The sequence below is a fragment of the Triturus cristatus genome, chromosome 5_2, assembly GCF_964204655.1.
Source record: "Triturus cristatus chromosome 5_2, aTriCri1.1, whole genome shotgun sequence".
Lineage (NCBI taxonomy): Eukaryota > Metazoa > Chordata > Amphibia > Caudata > Salamandridae > Triturus > Triturus cristatus.
In genome coordinates, this window is record NC_140588.1 from 552,302,289 (window position 1) to 552,317,322 (window position 15,034).

Sequence of the window (15,034 nt, forward strand, 5' to 3'; positions counted from 1 at the left end):
ATTAAAACAAAACTTGAGGAGTCAAACTTTGTATTACGGGGACCGAAGATGTGCAGTTTGAATAATAATCTTGAAATTCAGACGTACAAAGATTTTACACAGTGATTTTCAACAGTAAATCCACAACCAAAAAAGTTGAATCTTTTGAAAGACATGTCAAAGGTGTGAATCTGAAATTCACTTTTAAAGACATTCACAATGAAATGCACTGTGTAAGTCCAGCATGTTGTCAGCTAAGAAATCAGCAAAAATGAACTATCTCATTACTGGCCATATAGATGAGAAAGGAAAATAAACTCATGTTTACAATGTGGATGTGAAAGAACAGTTTCTAGGTTCAGCTTCAATATTTATGTTAATGAATAATTGATATGTTCATATTGTCTAACAGCTATCTAGACGGATAAAGCTATGTATGCATCTATACATACTTATGCGTTCATACGCATCAGTATAAAACATTGATATTATGTTTTTTCTAGACCAAATTCTAAAAAATGAGTTAAACAGTGAATCTCATAATTGTAGTAGGTCCCACCGAGATTTGAACTCGGATCGCTGGATTCAGAGTCCAGAGTGCTAACCATTACACCATGGAACCCTCTCACACAAGAGTGACTTTTCCATTGAGACAAAAGAGAGCGCATCAGTGATGGCCTTCTCTTATATTGATAAAAAGATATCTCATTTGAATGGTCATAGTGGATAGAGCTTTAATGTGATTTGATTCTTTTCAGCTATATTCTCTATAAAAGTGTTAAATATTCAAATGTTTATCTGAATATAAAAGTTATATCACAATGTTCATCTTTGCCTGTAGCATAATAAAACAGTCTACATTTCCAGACTACTGAAGCAATGTCTCTGTCTCCTGCATGGGTGGCTCCATAGAGCAATGGTTGGCAATTTGGACTTTGCATCCAATGATCCGATTTGAAACCTTGGAGGGACTTTTTTTATTACTCTTGAGCTTTTCCATTTCTTCATCTTTGTTCATTGATAGCTCAAATCCAACACCAGTAGGTTGAAATAGTCAATTATTGAATGCTTTCAAAATGTCCATCAGCTTGAACAAGTTACATCAATACAAACTTTAAAATACTTTGACATCAAATTTCTTCACAAAGTAGTTAGCCATTATAAAATCATATGCTGATTTTCTCAAACGCATTTCAGATGGGTGATTCACAGCATCACTTTTTTAAGCTTTCCCGCTATTGATAAGGCGAAAATAGCACATTTTGAATGAGAAGTTTTCTTCAATCAAACATAGAGGAACCCAAATGATGATCTCATTCAGCTAGTAAAAATGTTGTTTTATATTAGTATGGAAACGTGAAAAGAAAATGTTTTTCATGCTGATTTACAACAGTTGATCTCCAATCGTAAAATATAAGCTTTTGGTCGGAGGCATCACAGGTACTGATCAAATTCTCATTTTTGAACTTTATTCACAAATCATATGATATGCTTTGTATACATCAACTGTATTGTTGGATCAATACTGAGTAAAAAGTGACTATCTCAATTTCAGGACATATAAAAGAGAAAGAAGTAGAAACTCATGTTTCAAATGCTGAGAGGCAACAACTGTTCATGATTTTCACCTCCACTAATTATATTTATTTTTATAATCTATATGTTTATATTTTCCTATAAATATACAGAGACATATAGCTATATATACAGAGATACATATGTACAGGTTGATTTTTACATGTTTATAAGTAAATGTGATGTTGTTCCAAATAAAACTTCTAAGAACTGAATGGAAAAGAAAATTGTAAAGTTCAGATAAGTCCCACTGAAATTTGTACTCAGATCCCTGTTTTCAGAGTCCAGAGTGCTAACCACGACACCATCCACCCTCCCGTACCAGGGTGAGCTTTCCATTTTGACAGAAGAGATTTGCCTCAGGGGGCAACTTATCTTTCATTGAAAAATATTATCTCACATAAAAACCACTGTTCAACAGAGTTATAACGTTATTTGAGTCTTTTGGGCAACATCCTTCCCCAACATAGTTCAATATGCAAAAGTTTACCAGAATAGGAAAGCAATCCAATACAGTTTCTCTTTGACAGTAGAATATTAAAAACTTTGACATTTCCACATTCCTGCAGCAGTTTATGCTCCTTTCACATGGGAGGTTCCATGGTGTAATGGTTAGCACTTTGGACTTTGAATCCAATGATCCGAGTTCAAATCTCGGTGGGACCATTTTATGACTCTTGACCAAATCATTTTCTTTCAAGTGTATTCATTAATATCACATATCTAATACCGGTAGGGTGAACAATTAATTTATTGATTATACTCTAAAAGTTTATTAGATGTGAGCAAATAATAGAAATTTTACAATACCTGGAAACTAAATGGCTCAAAATAATGAGAGATTTTACAAACTCACTCTGGTTTCTCAAACTCATCACAGGGGCCTGATGCAAGACATTACTTTTTAAAATCTTACTGTTATTGTTAAGGCGAACAAGGAACTTTTTCATTGCAAAGCATTCATTAAAACAAAACTTGAGGAGTCAAACTTTGTATTACGGGGACCGAAGATGTGCAGTTTGAATAATAATCTTGAAATTCAGACGTACAAAGATTTTACACACTGATTTTCAACAGTAAATCCACAACCAAAAAAGTTGAATCTTTTGAAAGACATGTCAAAGGTGTGAATCTGAAATTCACTTTTAAAGACATTCACAATGAAATGCACTGTGTAAGTCCAGCATGTTGTCAGCTAAGAAATCAGCAAAAATGAACTATCTCATTACTGGCCATATAGATGAGAAAGGAAAATAAACTCATGTTTACAATGTGGATGTGAAAGAACAGTTTCTAGGTTCAGCTTCAATATTTATGTTAATGAATAATTGATATGTTCATATTGTCTAACAGCTATCTAGACGGATAAAGCTATGTATGCATCTATACATACTTATGCGTTCATACGCATCAGTATAAAACATTGATATTATGTTTTTTCTAGACCAAATTCTAAAAAATGAGTTAAACAGTGAATCTCATAATTGTAGTAGGTCCCACCGAGATTTGAACTCGGATCGCTGGATTCAGAGTCCAGAGTGCTAACCATTACACCATGGAACCCTCTCACACAAGAGTGACGTTTCCATTGAGACAAAAGAGAGCGCATCAGTGATGGCCTTCTCTTATATTGATAAAAAGATATCTCATTTGAATGGTCATAGTGGATAGAGCTTTAATGTGATTTGATTCTTTTCAGCTATATTCTCTATAAAAGTGTTAAATATTCAAATGTTTATCTGAATATAAAAGTTATATCACAATGTTCATCTTTGCCTGTAGCATAATAAAACAGTCTACATTTCCAGACTACTGAAGCAATGTCTCTGTCTCCTGCATGGGTGGCTCCATAGAGCAATGGTTGGCAATTTGGACTTTGCATCCAATGATCCGATTTGAAACCTTGGAGGGACTTTTTTTATTACTCTTGAGCTTTTCCATTTCTTCATCTTTGTTCATTGATAGCTCAAATCCAACACCAGTAGGTTGAAAGAGTCAATTATTGAATGCTTTCAAAATGTCCATCAGCTTGAACAAGTTACATCAATACAAACTTTAAAATACTTTGACATCAAATTTCTTCACAAAGTAGTTAGCCATTATAAAATCATATTCTGATTTTCTCAAACGCATTTCAGATGGGTGATTCACAGCATCACTTTTTTAAGCTTTCCCGCTATTGATAAGGCGAAAATAGCACATTTTGAATGAGAAGTTTTCTTCAATCAAACATAGAGGAACCCAAATGATGATCTCATTCAGCTAGTAAAAATGTTGTTTTATATTAGTATGGAAATCGTGAAAAGAAAATGTTTTTCATGCTGATTTACAACAGTTGATCTCCAATCGTAAAATATAAGCTTTTGGTCGGAGGCATCACAGGTACTGATCAAATTCTAATTTTTGAACATTGTTCACAAATCATATGATATGCTTTATATACATAAACTGTATTGTTGGATCAATACTGAGTAAAAAGTGACTATCTCAATTTCAGGACATATAAAAGAGAAAGAAGTAGAAACTCATGTTTCAAATGCTGAGAGGCAACAACTGTTCATGATTTTCACCTCCACTAATTATATTTATTTTTATAATCTATATGTTTATATTTTCCTATAAATATACAGAGACATATAGCTATATATACAGAGATACATATGTACAGGTTGATTTTTACATGTTTATAAGTAAATGTGATGTTGTTCCAAATAAAACTTCTAAGAACTGAATGGAAAAGAAAATTGTAAAGTTCAGATAAGTCCCACTGAAATTTGTACTCAGATCCCTGTTTTCAGAGTCCAGAGTGCTAACCATGACACCATCCACCCTCCCGTACCAGGGTGAGCTTTCCATTTTGACAGAAGAGATTTGCCTCAGGGGGCAACTTATCTTTCATTGAAAAATATTATCTCACATAAAAACCACTGTTCAACAGAGTTATAACGTTATTTGAGTCTTTTGGGCAACATCCTTCCCCAACATAGTTCAATATGCAAAAGTTTACCAGAATAGGAAAGCAATCCAATACAGTTTCTCTTTGACAGTAGAATATTAAAAACTTTGACATTTCCACATTCCTGCAGCAGTTTATGCTCCTTTCACATGGGAGGTTCCATGGTGTAATGGTTAGCACTTTGGACTTTGAATCCAATGATCCGAGTTCAAATCTCGGTGGGACCATTTTATGACTCTTGACCAAATCATTTTCTTTCAAGTGTATTCATTAATATCACATATCTAATACCGGTAGGGTGAACAATTAATTTATTGATTATACTCTAAAAGTTTATTAGATGTGAGCAAATAATAGAAATTTTACAATACCTGGAAACTAAATGGCTCAAAATAATGAGAGATTTTACAAACTCACTCTGGTTTCTCAAACTCATCACAGGGGCCTGATGCAAGACATTACTTTTTAAAATCTTACTGTTATTGTTAAGGCGAACAAGGAACTTTTTCATTGCAAAGCATTCATTAAAACAAAACTTGAGGAGTCAAACTTTGTATTACAGGGACCGAAGATGTGCAGTTTGAATAATAATCTTGAAATTCAGACGTACAAAGATTTTACACACTGATTTTTAACAGTAAATCCACAACCAAAAAAGTTGAATCTTTTGAAAGACATGTCAAAGGTGTGAATCTGAAATTCACTTTTAAAGACATTCACAATGAAATGCACTGTGTAAGTCCAGCATGTTGTCAGCTAAGAAATCAGCAAAAATGAACTATCTCATTACTGGCCATATAGATGAGAAAGGAAAATAAACTCATGTTTACAATGTGGATGTGAAAGAACAGTTTCTAGGTTCAGCTTCAATATTTATGTTAATGAATAATTGATATGTTCATATTGTCTAACAGCTATCTAGACGGATAAAGCTATGTATGCATCTATACATACTTATGCGTTCATACGCATCAGTATAAAACATTGATATTATGTTTTTTCTAGACCAAATTCTAAAAAATGAGTTAAACAGTGAATCTCATAATTGTAGTAGGTCCCACCGAGATTTGAACTCGGATTGCTGGATTCAGAGTCCAGAGTGCTAACCATTACACCATGGAACCCTCTCACACAAGAGTGACGTTTCCATTGAGACAAAAGAGAGCGCATCAGTGATGGCCTTCTCTTATATTGATAAAAAGATATCTCATTTGAATGGTCATAGTGGATAGAGCTTTAATGTGATTTGATTCTTTTCAGCTATATTCTCTATAAAAGTGTTAAATATTCAAATGTTTATCTGAATATAAAAGTTATATCACAATGTTCATCTTTGCCTGTAGCATAATAAAACAGTCTACATTTCCAGACTACTGAAGCAATGTCTCTGTCTCCTGCATGGGTGGCTCCATAGAGCAATGGTTGGCAATTTGGACTTTGCATCCAATGATCCGATTTGAAACCTTGGAGGGACTTTTTTTATTACTCTTGAGCTTTTCCATTTCTTCATCTTTGTTCATTGATAGCTCAAATCCAACACCAGTAGGTTGAAAGAGTCAATTATTGAATGCTTTCAAAATGTCCATCAGCTTGAACAAGTTACATCAATACAAACTTTAAAATACTTTGACATCAAATTTCTTCACAAAGTAGTTAGCCATTATAAAATCATATTCTGATTTTCTCAAACGCATTTCAGATGGGTGATTCACAGCATCACTTTTTTAAGCTTTCCCGCTATTGATAAGGCGAAAATAGCACATTTTGAATGAGAAGTTTTCTTCAATCAAACATAGAGGAACCCAAATGATGATCTCATTCAGCTAGTAAAAATGTTGTTTTATATTAGTATGGAAATCGTGAAAAGAAAATGTTTTTCATGCTGATTTACAACAGTTGATCTCCAATCGTAAAATATAAGCTTTTGGTCGGAGGCATCACAGGTACTGATCAAATTCTAATTTTTGAACATTGTTCACAAATCATATGATATGCTTTATATACATAAACTGTATTGTTGGATCAATACTGAGTAAAAAGTGACTATCTCAATTTCAGGACATATAAAAGAGAAATAAGTAGAAACTCATGTTTCAAATGCTGAGAGGCAACAACTGTTCATGATTTTCACCTCCACTAATTATATTTATTTTTATAATCTATATGTTTATATTTTCCTATAAATATACAGAGACATATAGCTATATATACAGAGATACATATGTACAGGTTGATTTTTACATGTTTATAAGTAAATGTGATGTTGTTCCAAATAAAACTTCTAAGAACTGAATGGAAAAGAAAATTGTAAAGTTCAGATAAGTCCCACTGAAATTTGTACTCAGATCCCTGTTTTCAGAGTCCAGAGTGCTAACCATGACACCATCCACCCTCCCGTACCAGGGTGAGCTTTCCATTTTGACAGAAGAGATTTGCCTCAGGGGGCAACTTATCTTTCATTGAAAAATATTATCTCACATAAAAACCACTGTTCAACAGAGTTATAACGTTATTTGAGTCTTTTGGGCAACATCCTTCCCCAACATAGTTCAATATGCAAAAGTTTACCAGAATAGGAAAGCAATCCAATACAGTTTCTCTTTGACAGTAGAATATTAAAAACTTTGACATTTCCACATTCCTGCAGCAGTTTATGCTCCTTTCACATGGGAGGTTCCATGGTGTAATGGTTAGCACTTTGGACTTTGAATCCAATGATCCGAGTTCAAATCTCGGTGGGACCATTTTATGACTCTTGACCAAATCATTTTCTTTCAAGTGTATTCATTAATATCACATATCTAATACCGGTAGGGTGAACAATTAATTTATTGATTATACTCTAAAAGTTTATTAGATGTGAGCAAATAATAGAAATTTTACAATACCTGGAAACTAAATGGCTCAAAATAATGAGAGATTTTACAAACTCACTCTGGTTTCTCAAACTCATCACAGGGGCCTGATGCAAGACATTACTTTTTAAAATCTTACTGTTATTGTTAAGGCGAACAAGGAACTTTTTCATTGCAAAGCATTCATTAAAACAAAACTTGAGGAGTCAAACTTTGTATTACAGGGACCGAAGATGTGCAGTTTGAATAATAATCTTGAAATTCAGACGTACAAAGATTTTACACACTGATTTTTAACAGTAAATCCACAACCAAAAAAGTTGAATCTTTTGAAAGACATGTCAAAGGTGTGAATCTGAAATTCACTTTTAAAGACATTCACAATGAAATGCACTGTGTAAGTCCAGCATGTTGTCAGCTAAGAAATCAGCAAAAATGAACTATCTCATTACTGGCCATATAGATGAGAAAGGAAAATAAACTCATGTTTACAATGTGGATGTGAAAGAACAGTTTCTAGGTTCAGCTTCAATATTTATGTTAATGAATAATTGATATGTTCATATTGTCTAACAGCTATCTAGACGGATAAAGCTATGTATGCATCTATACATACTTATGCGTTCATACGCATCAGTATAAAACATTGATATTATGTTTTTTCTAGACCAAATTCTAAAAAATGAGTTAAACAGTGAATCTCATAATTGTAGTAGGTCCCACCGAGATTTGAACTCGGATTGCTGGATTCAGAGTCCAGAGTGCTAACCATTACACCATGGAACCCTCTCACACAAGAGTGACGTTTCCATTGAGACAAAAGAGAGCGCATCAGTGATGGCCTTCTCTTATATTGATAAAAAGATATCTCATTTGAATGGTCATAGTGGATAGAGCTTTAATGTGATTTGATTCTTTTCAGCTATATTCTCTATAAAAGTGTTAAATATTCAAATGTTTATCTGAATATAAAAGTTATATCACAATGTTCATCTTTGCCTGTAGCATAATAAAACAGTCTACATTTCCAGACTACTGAAGCAATGTCTCTGTCTCCTGCATGGGTGGCTCCATAGAGCAATGGTTGGCAATTTGGACTTTGCATCCAATGATCCGATTTGAAACCTTGGAGGGACTTTTTTTATTACTCTTGAGCTTTTCCATTTCTTCATCTTTGTTCATTGATAGCTCAAATCCAACACCAGTAGGTTGAAAGAGTCAATTATTGAATGCTTTCAAAATGTCCATCAGCTTGAACAAGTTACATCAATACAAACTTTAAAATACTTTGACATCAAATTTCTTCACAAAGTAGTTAGCCATTATAAAATCATATTCTGATTTTCTCAAACGCATTTCAGATGGGTGATTCACAGCATCACTTTTTTAAGCTTTCCCGCTATTGATAAGGCGAAAATAGCACATTTTGAATGAGAAGTTTTCTTCAATCAAACATAGAGGAACCCAAATGATGATCTCATTCAGCTAGTAAAAATGTTGTTTTATATTAGTATGGAAATCGTGAAAAGAAAATGTTTTTCATGCTGATTTACAACAGTTGATCTCCAATCGTAAAATATAAGCTTTTGGTCGGAGGCATCACAGGTACTGATCAAATTCTAATTTTTGAACATTGTTCACAAATCATATGATATGCTTTATATACATAAACTGTATTGTTGGATCAATACTGAGTAAAAAGTGACTATCTCAATTTCAGGACATATAAAAGAGAAATAAGTAGAAACTCATGTTTCAAATGCTGAGAGGCAACAACTGTTCATGATTTTCACCTCCACTAATTATATTTATTTTTATAATCTATATGTTTATATTTTCCTATAAATATACAGAGACATATAGCTATATATACAGAGATACATATGTACAGGTTGATTTTTACATGTTTATAAGTAAATGTGATGTTGTTCCAAATAAAACTTCTAAGAACTGAATGGAAAAGAAAATTGTAAAGTTCAGATAAGTCCCACTGAAATTTGTACTCAGATCCCTGTTTTCAGAGTCCAGAGTGCTAACCATGACACCATCCACCCTCCCGTACCAGGGTGAGCTTTCCATTTTGACAGAAGAGATTTGCCTCAGGGGGCAACTTATCTTTCATTGAAAAATATTATCTCACATAAAAACCACTGTTCAACAGAGTTATAACGTTATTTGAGTCTTTTGGGCAACATCCTTCCCCAACATAGTTCAATATGCAAAAGTTTACCAGAATAGGAAAGCAATCCAATACAGTTTCTCTTTGACAGTAGAATATTAAAAACTTTGACATTTCCACATTCCTGCAGCAGTTTATGCTCCTTTCACATGGGAGGTTCCATGGTGTAATGGTTAGCACTTTGGACTTTGAATCCAATGATCCGAGTTCAAATCTCGGTGGGACCATTTTATGACTCTTGACCAAATCATTTTCTTTCAAGTGTATTCATTAATATCACATATCTAATACCGGTAGGGTGAACAATTAATTTATTGATTATACTCTAAAAGTTTTTTAGATGTGAGCAAATAATAGAAATTTTACAATACCTGGAAACTAAATGGCTCAAAATAATGAGAGATTTTACAAACTCACTCTGGTTTCTCAAACTCATCACAGGGGCCTGATGCAAGACATTACTTTTTAAAATCTTACTGTTATTGTTAAGGCGAACAAGAAACTTTTTCATTGCAAAGCATTCATTAAAACAAAACTTGAGGAGTCAAACTTTGTATTACAGGGACCGAAGATGTGCAGTTTGAATAATAATCTTGAAATTCAGACGTACAAAGATTTTACACACTGATTTTTAACAGTAAATCCACAACCAAAAAAGTTGAATCTTTTGAAAGACATGTCAAAGGTGTGAATCTGAAATTCACTTTTAAAGACATTCACAATGAAATGCACTGTGTAAGTCCAGCATGTTGTCAGCTAAGAAATCAGCAAAAATGAACTATCTCATTACTGGCCATATAGATGAGAAAGGAAAATAAACTCATGTTTACAATGTGGATGTGAAAGAACAGTTTCTAGGTTCAGCTTCAATATTTATGTTAATGAATAATTGATATGTTCATATTGTCTAACAGCTATCTAGACGGATAAAGCTATGTATGCATCTATACATACTTATGCGTTCATACGCATCAGTATAAAACATTGATATTATGTTTTTTCTAGACCAAATTCTAAAAAATGAGTTAAACAGTGAATCTCATAATTGTAGTAGGTCCCACCGAGATTTGAACTCGGATCGCTGGATTCAGAGTCCAGAGTGCTAACGATTACACCATGGAACCCTCTCACACAAGAGTGACTTTTCCATTGAGACAAAAGAGAGCGCATCAGTGATGGCCTTCTCTTATATTGATAAAAAGATATCTCATTTGAATGGTCATAGTGGATAGAGCTTTAATGTGATTTGATTCTTTTCAGCTATATTCTCTATAAAAGTGTTAAATATTCAAATGTTTATCTGAATATAAAAGTTATATCACACTGTTCATCTTTGCCTGTAGCATAATAAAACAGTCTACATTTCCAGACTACTGAAGCAATGTCTCTGTCTCCTGCATGGGTGGCTCCATAGAGCAATGGTTGGCAATTTGGACTTTGCATCCAATGATCCGATTTGAAACCTTGGAGGGACTTTTTTTATTACTCTTGAGCTTTTCCATTTCTTCATCTTTGTTCATTGATAGCTCAAATCCAACACCAGTAGGTTGAAATAGTCAATTATTGAATGCTTTCAAAATGTCCATCAGCTTGAACAAGTTACATCAATACAAACTTTAAAATACTTTGACATCAAATTTCTTCACAAAGTAGTTAGCCATTATAAAATCATATGCTGATTTTCTCAAACGCATTTCAGATGGGTGATTCACAGCATCACTTTTTTAAGCTTTCCCGCTATTGATAAGGCGAAAATAGCACATTTTGAATGAGAAGTTTTCTTCAATCAAACATAGAGGAACCCAAATGATGATCTCATTCAGCTAGTAAAAATGTTGTTTTATATTAGTATGGAAACGTGAAAAGAAAATGTTTTTCATGCTGATTTACAACAGTTGATCTCCAATCGTAAAATATAAGCTTTTGGTCGGAGGCATCACAGGTACTGATCAAATTCTCATTTTTGAACTTTATTCACAAATCATATGATATGCTTTGTATACATCAACTGTATTGTTGGATCAATACTGAGTAAAAAGTGACTATCTCAATTTCAGGACATATAAAAGAGAAAGAAGTAGAAACTCATGTTTCAAATGCTGAGAGGCAACAACTGTTCATGATTTTCACCTCCACTAATTATATTTATTTTTATAATCTATATGTTTATATTTTCCTATAAATATACAGAGACATATAGCTATATATACAGAGATACATATGTACAGGTTGATTTTTACATGTTTATAAGTAAATGTGATGTTGTTCCAAATAAAACTTCTAAGAACTGAATGGAAAAGAAAATTGTAAAGTTCAGATAAGTCCCACTGAAATTTGTACTCAGATCCCTGTTTTCAGAGTCCAGAGTGCTAACCACGACACCATCCACCCTCCCGTACCAGGGTGAGCTTTCCATTTTGACAGAAGAGATTTGCCTCAGGGGGCAACTTATCTTTCATTGAAAAATATTATCTCACATAAAAACCACTGTTCAACAGAGTTATAACGTTATTTGAGTCTTTTGGGCAACATCCTTCCCCAACATAGTTCAATATGCAAAAGTTTACCAGAATAGGAAAGCAATCCAATACAGTTTCTCTTTGACAGTAGAATATTAAAAACTTTGACATTTCCACATTCCTGCAGCAGTTTATGCTCCTTTCACATGGGAGGTTCCATGGTGTAATGGTTAGCACTTTGGACTTTGAATCCAATGATCCGAGTTCAAATCTCGGTGGGACCATTTTATGACTCTTGACCAAATCATTTTCTTTCAAGTGTATTCATTAATATCACATATCTAATACCGGTAGGGTGAACAATTAATTTATTGATTATACTCTAAAAGTTTATTAGATGTGAGCAAATAATAGAAATTTTACAATACCTGGAAACTAAATGGCTCAAAATAATGAGAGATTTTACAAACTCACTCTGGTTTCTCAAACTCATCACAGGGGCCTGATGCAAGACATTACTTTTTAAAATCTTACTGTTATTGTTAAGGCGAACAAGGAACTTTTTCATTGCAAAGCATTCATTAAAACAAAACTTGAGGAGTCAAACTTTGTATTACGGGGACCGAAGATGTGCAGTTTGAATAATAATCTTGAAATTCAGACGTACAAAGATTTTACACACTGATTTTCAACAGTAAATCCACAACCAAAAAAGTTGAATCTTTTGAAAGACATGTCAAAGGTGTGAATCTGAAATTCACTTTTAAAGACATTCACAATGAAATGCACTGTGTAAGTCCAGCATGTTGTCAGCTAAGAAATCAGCAAAAATGAACTATCTCATTACTGGCCATATAGATGAGAAAGGAAAATAAACTCATGTTTACAATGTGGATGTGAAAGAACAGTTTCTAGGTTCAGCTTCAATATTTATGTTAATGAATAATTGATATGTTCATATTGTCTAACAGCTATCTAGACGGATAAAGCTATGTATGCATCTATACATACTTATGCGTTCATACGCATCAGTATAAAACATTGATATTATGTTTTTTCTAGACCAAATTCTAAAAAATGAGTTAAACAGTGAATCTCATAATTGTAGTAGGTCCCACCGAGATTTGAACTCGGATCGCTGGATTCAGAGTCCAGAGTGCTAACCATTACACCATGGAACCCTCTCACACAAGAGTGACGTTTCCATTGAGACAAAAGAGAGCGCATCAGTGATGGCCTTCTCTTATATTGATAAAAAGATATCTCATTTGAATGGTCATAGTGGATAGAGCTTTAATGTGATTTGATTCTTTTCAGCTATATTCTCTATAAAAGTGTTAAATATTCAAATGTTTATCTGAATATAAAAGTTATATCACAATGTTCATCTTTGCCTGTAGCATAATAAAACAGTCTACATTTCCAGACTACTGAAGCAATGTCTCTGTCTCCTGCATGGGTGGCTCCATAGAGCAATGGTTGGCAATTTGGACTTTGCATCCAATGATCCGATTTGAAACCTTGGAGGGACTTTTTTTATTACTCTTGAGCTTTTCCATTTCTTCATCTTTGTTCATTGATAGCTCAAATCCAACACCAGTAGGTTGAAAGAGTCAATTATTGAATGCTTTCAAAATGTCCATCAGCTTGAACAAGTTACATCAATACAAACTTTAAAATACTTTGACATCAAATTTCTTCACAAAGTAGTTAGCCATTATAAAATCATATTCTGATTTTCTCAAACGCATTTCAGATGGGTGATTCACAGCATCACTTTTTTAAGCTTTCCCGCTATTGATAAGGCGAAAATAGCACATTTTGAATGAGAAGTTTTCTTCAATCAAACATAGAGGAACCCAAATGATGATCTCATTCAGCTAGTAAAAATGTTGTTTTATATTAGTATGGAAATCGTGAAAAGAAAATGTTTTTCATGCTGATTTACAACAGTTGATCTCCAATCGTAAAATATAAGCTTTTGGTCGGAGGCATCACAGGTACTGATCAAATTCTAATTTTTGAACATTGTTCACAAATCATATGATATGCTTTATATACATAAACTGTATTGTTGGATCAATACTGAGTAAAAAGTGACTATCTCAATTTCAGGACATATAAAAGAGAAAGAAGTAGAAACTCATGTTTCAAATGCTGAGAGGCAACAACTGTTCATGATTTTCACCTCCACTAATTATATTTATTTTTATAATCTATATGTTTATATTTTCCTATAAATATACAGAGACATATAGCTATATATACAGAGATACATATGTACAGGTTGATTTTTACATGTTTATAAGTAAATGTGATGTTGTTCCAAATAAAACTTCTAAGAACTGAATGGAAAAGAAAATTGTAAAGTTCAGATAAGTCCCACTGAAATTTGTACTCAGATCCCTGTTTTCAGAGTCCAGAGTGCTAACCATGACACCATCCACCCTCCCGTACCAGGGTGAGCTTTCCATTTTGACAGAAGAGATTTGCCTCAGGGGGCAACTTATCTTTCATTGAAAAATATTATCTCACATAAAAACCACTGTTCAACAGAGTTATAACGTTATTTGAGTCTTTTGGGCAACATCCTTCCCCAACATAGTTCAATATGCAAAAGTTTACCAGAATAGGAAAGCAATCCAATACAGTTTCTCTTTGACAGTAGAATATTAAAAACTTTGACATTTCCACATTCCTGCAGCAGTTTATGCTCCTTTCACATGGGAGGTTCCATGGTGTAATGGTTAGCACTTTGGACTTTGAATCCAATGATCCGAGTTCAAATCTCGGTGGGACCATTTTATGACTCTTGACCAAATCATTTTCTTTCAAGTGTATTCATTAATATCACATATCTAATACCGGTAGGGTGAACAATTAATTTATTGATTATACTCTAAAAGTTTATTAGATGTGAGCAAATAATAGAAATTTTACAATACCTGGAAACTAAATGGCTCAAAATAATGAGAGATTTTACAAACTCACTCTGGTTTCTCAAACTCATCACAGGGGCCTGATGCAAGAC

At 33.4% G+C, this 15,034-nt stretch overlaps 11 non-coding genes across 11 annotated transcripts; 6 read left to right on the forward strand and 5 right to left on the reverse strand.

Annotated features, from left to right (window-relative positions):
• Positions 1–529: 529 nt before the first annotated feature.
• Positions 530–601, reverse strand: TRNAQ-CUG (transfer RNA glutamine (anticodon CUG)). Its single transcript has one exon. It is a non-coding gene; the product is annotated as a tRNA-Gln (tRNA).
• A 1,547-nt stretch (positions 602–2,148) lies between these two features.
• On the forward strand, positions 2,149–2,220 carry TRNAQ-UUG (transfer RNA glutamine (anticodon UUG)). The gene has a single exon. It is a non-coding gene; the product is annotated as a tRNA-Gln (tRNA).
• Positions 2,221–3,045: 825 nt separating this feature from the next.
• TRNAQ-CUG (transfer RNA glutamine (anticodon CUG)) lies at positions 3,046–3,117 on the reverse strand. The gene has a single exon. It is a non-coding gene; the product is annotated as a tRNA-Gln (tRNA).
• Positions 3,118–4,665: 1,548 nt separating this feature from the next.
• TRNAQ-UUG (transfer RNA glutamine (anticodon UUG)) lies at positions 4,666–4,737 on the forward strand. The gene has a single exon. It is a non-coding gene; the product is annotated as a tRNA-Gln (tRNA).
• Positions 4,738–5,562: 825 nt separating this feature from the next.
• On the reverse strand, positions 5,563–5,634 carry TRNAQ-CUG (transfer RNA glutamine (anticodon CUG)). The gene has a single exon. It is a non-coding gene; the product is annotated as a tRNA-Gln (tRNA).
• Positions 5,635–7,182: 1,548 nt separating this feature from the next.
• Positions 7,183–7,254, forward strand: TRNAQ-UUG (transfer RNA glutamine (anticodon UUG)). Its single transcript has one exon. It is a non-coding gene; the product is annotated as a tRNA-Gln (tRNA).
• Positions 7,255–8,079: 825 nt separating this feature from the next.
• On the reverse strand, positions 8,080–8,151 carry TRNAQ-CUG (transfer RNA glutamine (anticodon CUG)). The gene has a single exon. It is a non-coding gene; the product is annotated as a tRNA-Gln (tRNA).
• A 1,548-nt stretch (positions 8,152–9,699) lies between these two features.
• TRNAQ-UUG (transfer RNA glutamine (anticodon UUG)) lies at positions 9,700–9,771 on the forward strand. The gene has a single exon. It is a non-coding gene; the product is annotated as a tRNA-Gln (tRNA).
• A 2,444-nt stretch (positions 9,772–12,215) lies between these two features.
• TRNAQ-UUG (transfer RNA glutamine (anticodon UUG)) lies at positions 12,216–12,287 on the forward strand. The gene has a single exon. It is a non-coding gene; the product is annotated as a tRNA-Gln (tRNA).
• Positions 12,288–13,112: 825 nt separating this feature from the next.
• TRNAQ-CUG (transfer RNA glutamine (anticodon CUG)) lies at positions 13,113–13,184 on the reverse strand. Its single transcript has one exon. It is a non-coding gene; the product is annotated as a tRNA-Gln (tRNA).
• A 1,548-nt stretch (positions 13,185–14,732) lies between these two features.
• Positions 14,733–14,804, forward strand: TRNAQ-UUG (transfer RNA glutamine (anticodon UUG)). Its single transcript has one exon. It is a non-coding gene; the product is annotated as a tRNA-Gln (tRNA).
• The last annotated feature ends 230 nt before the right edge of the window (positions 14,805–15,034 follow it).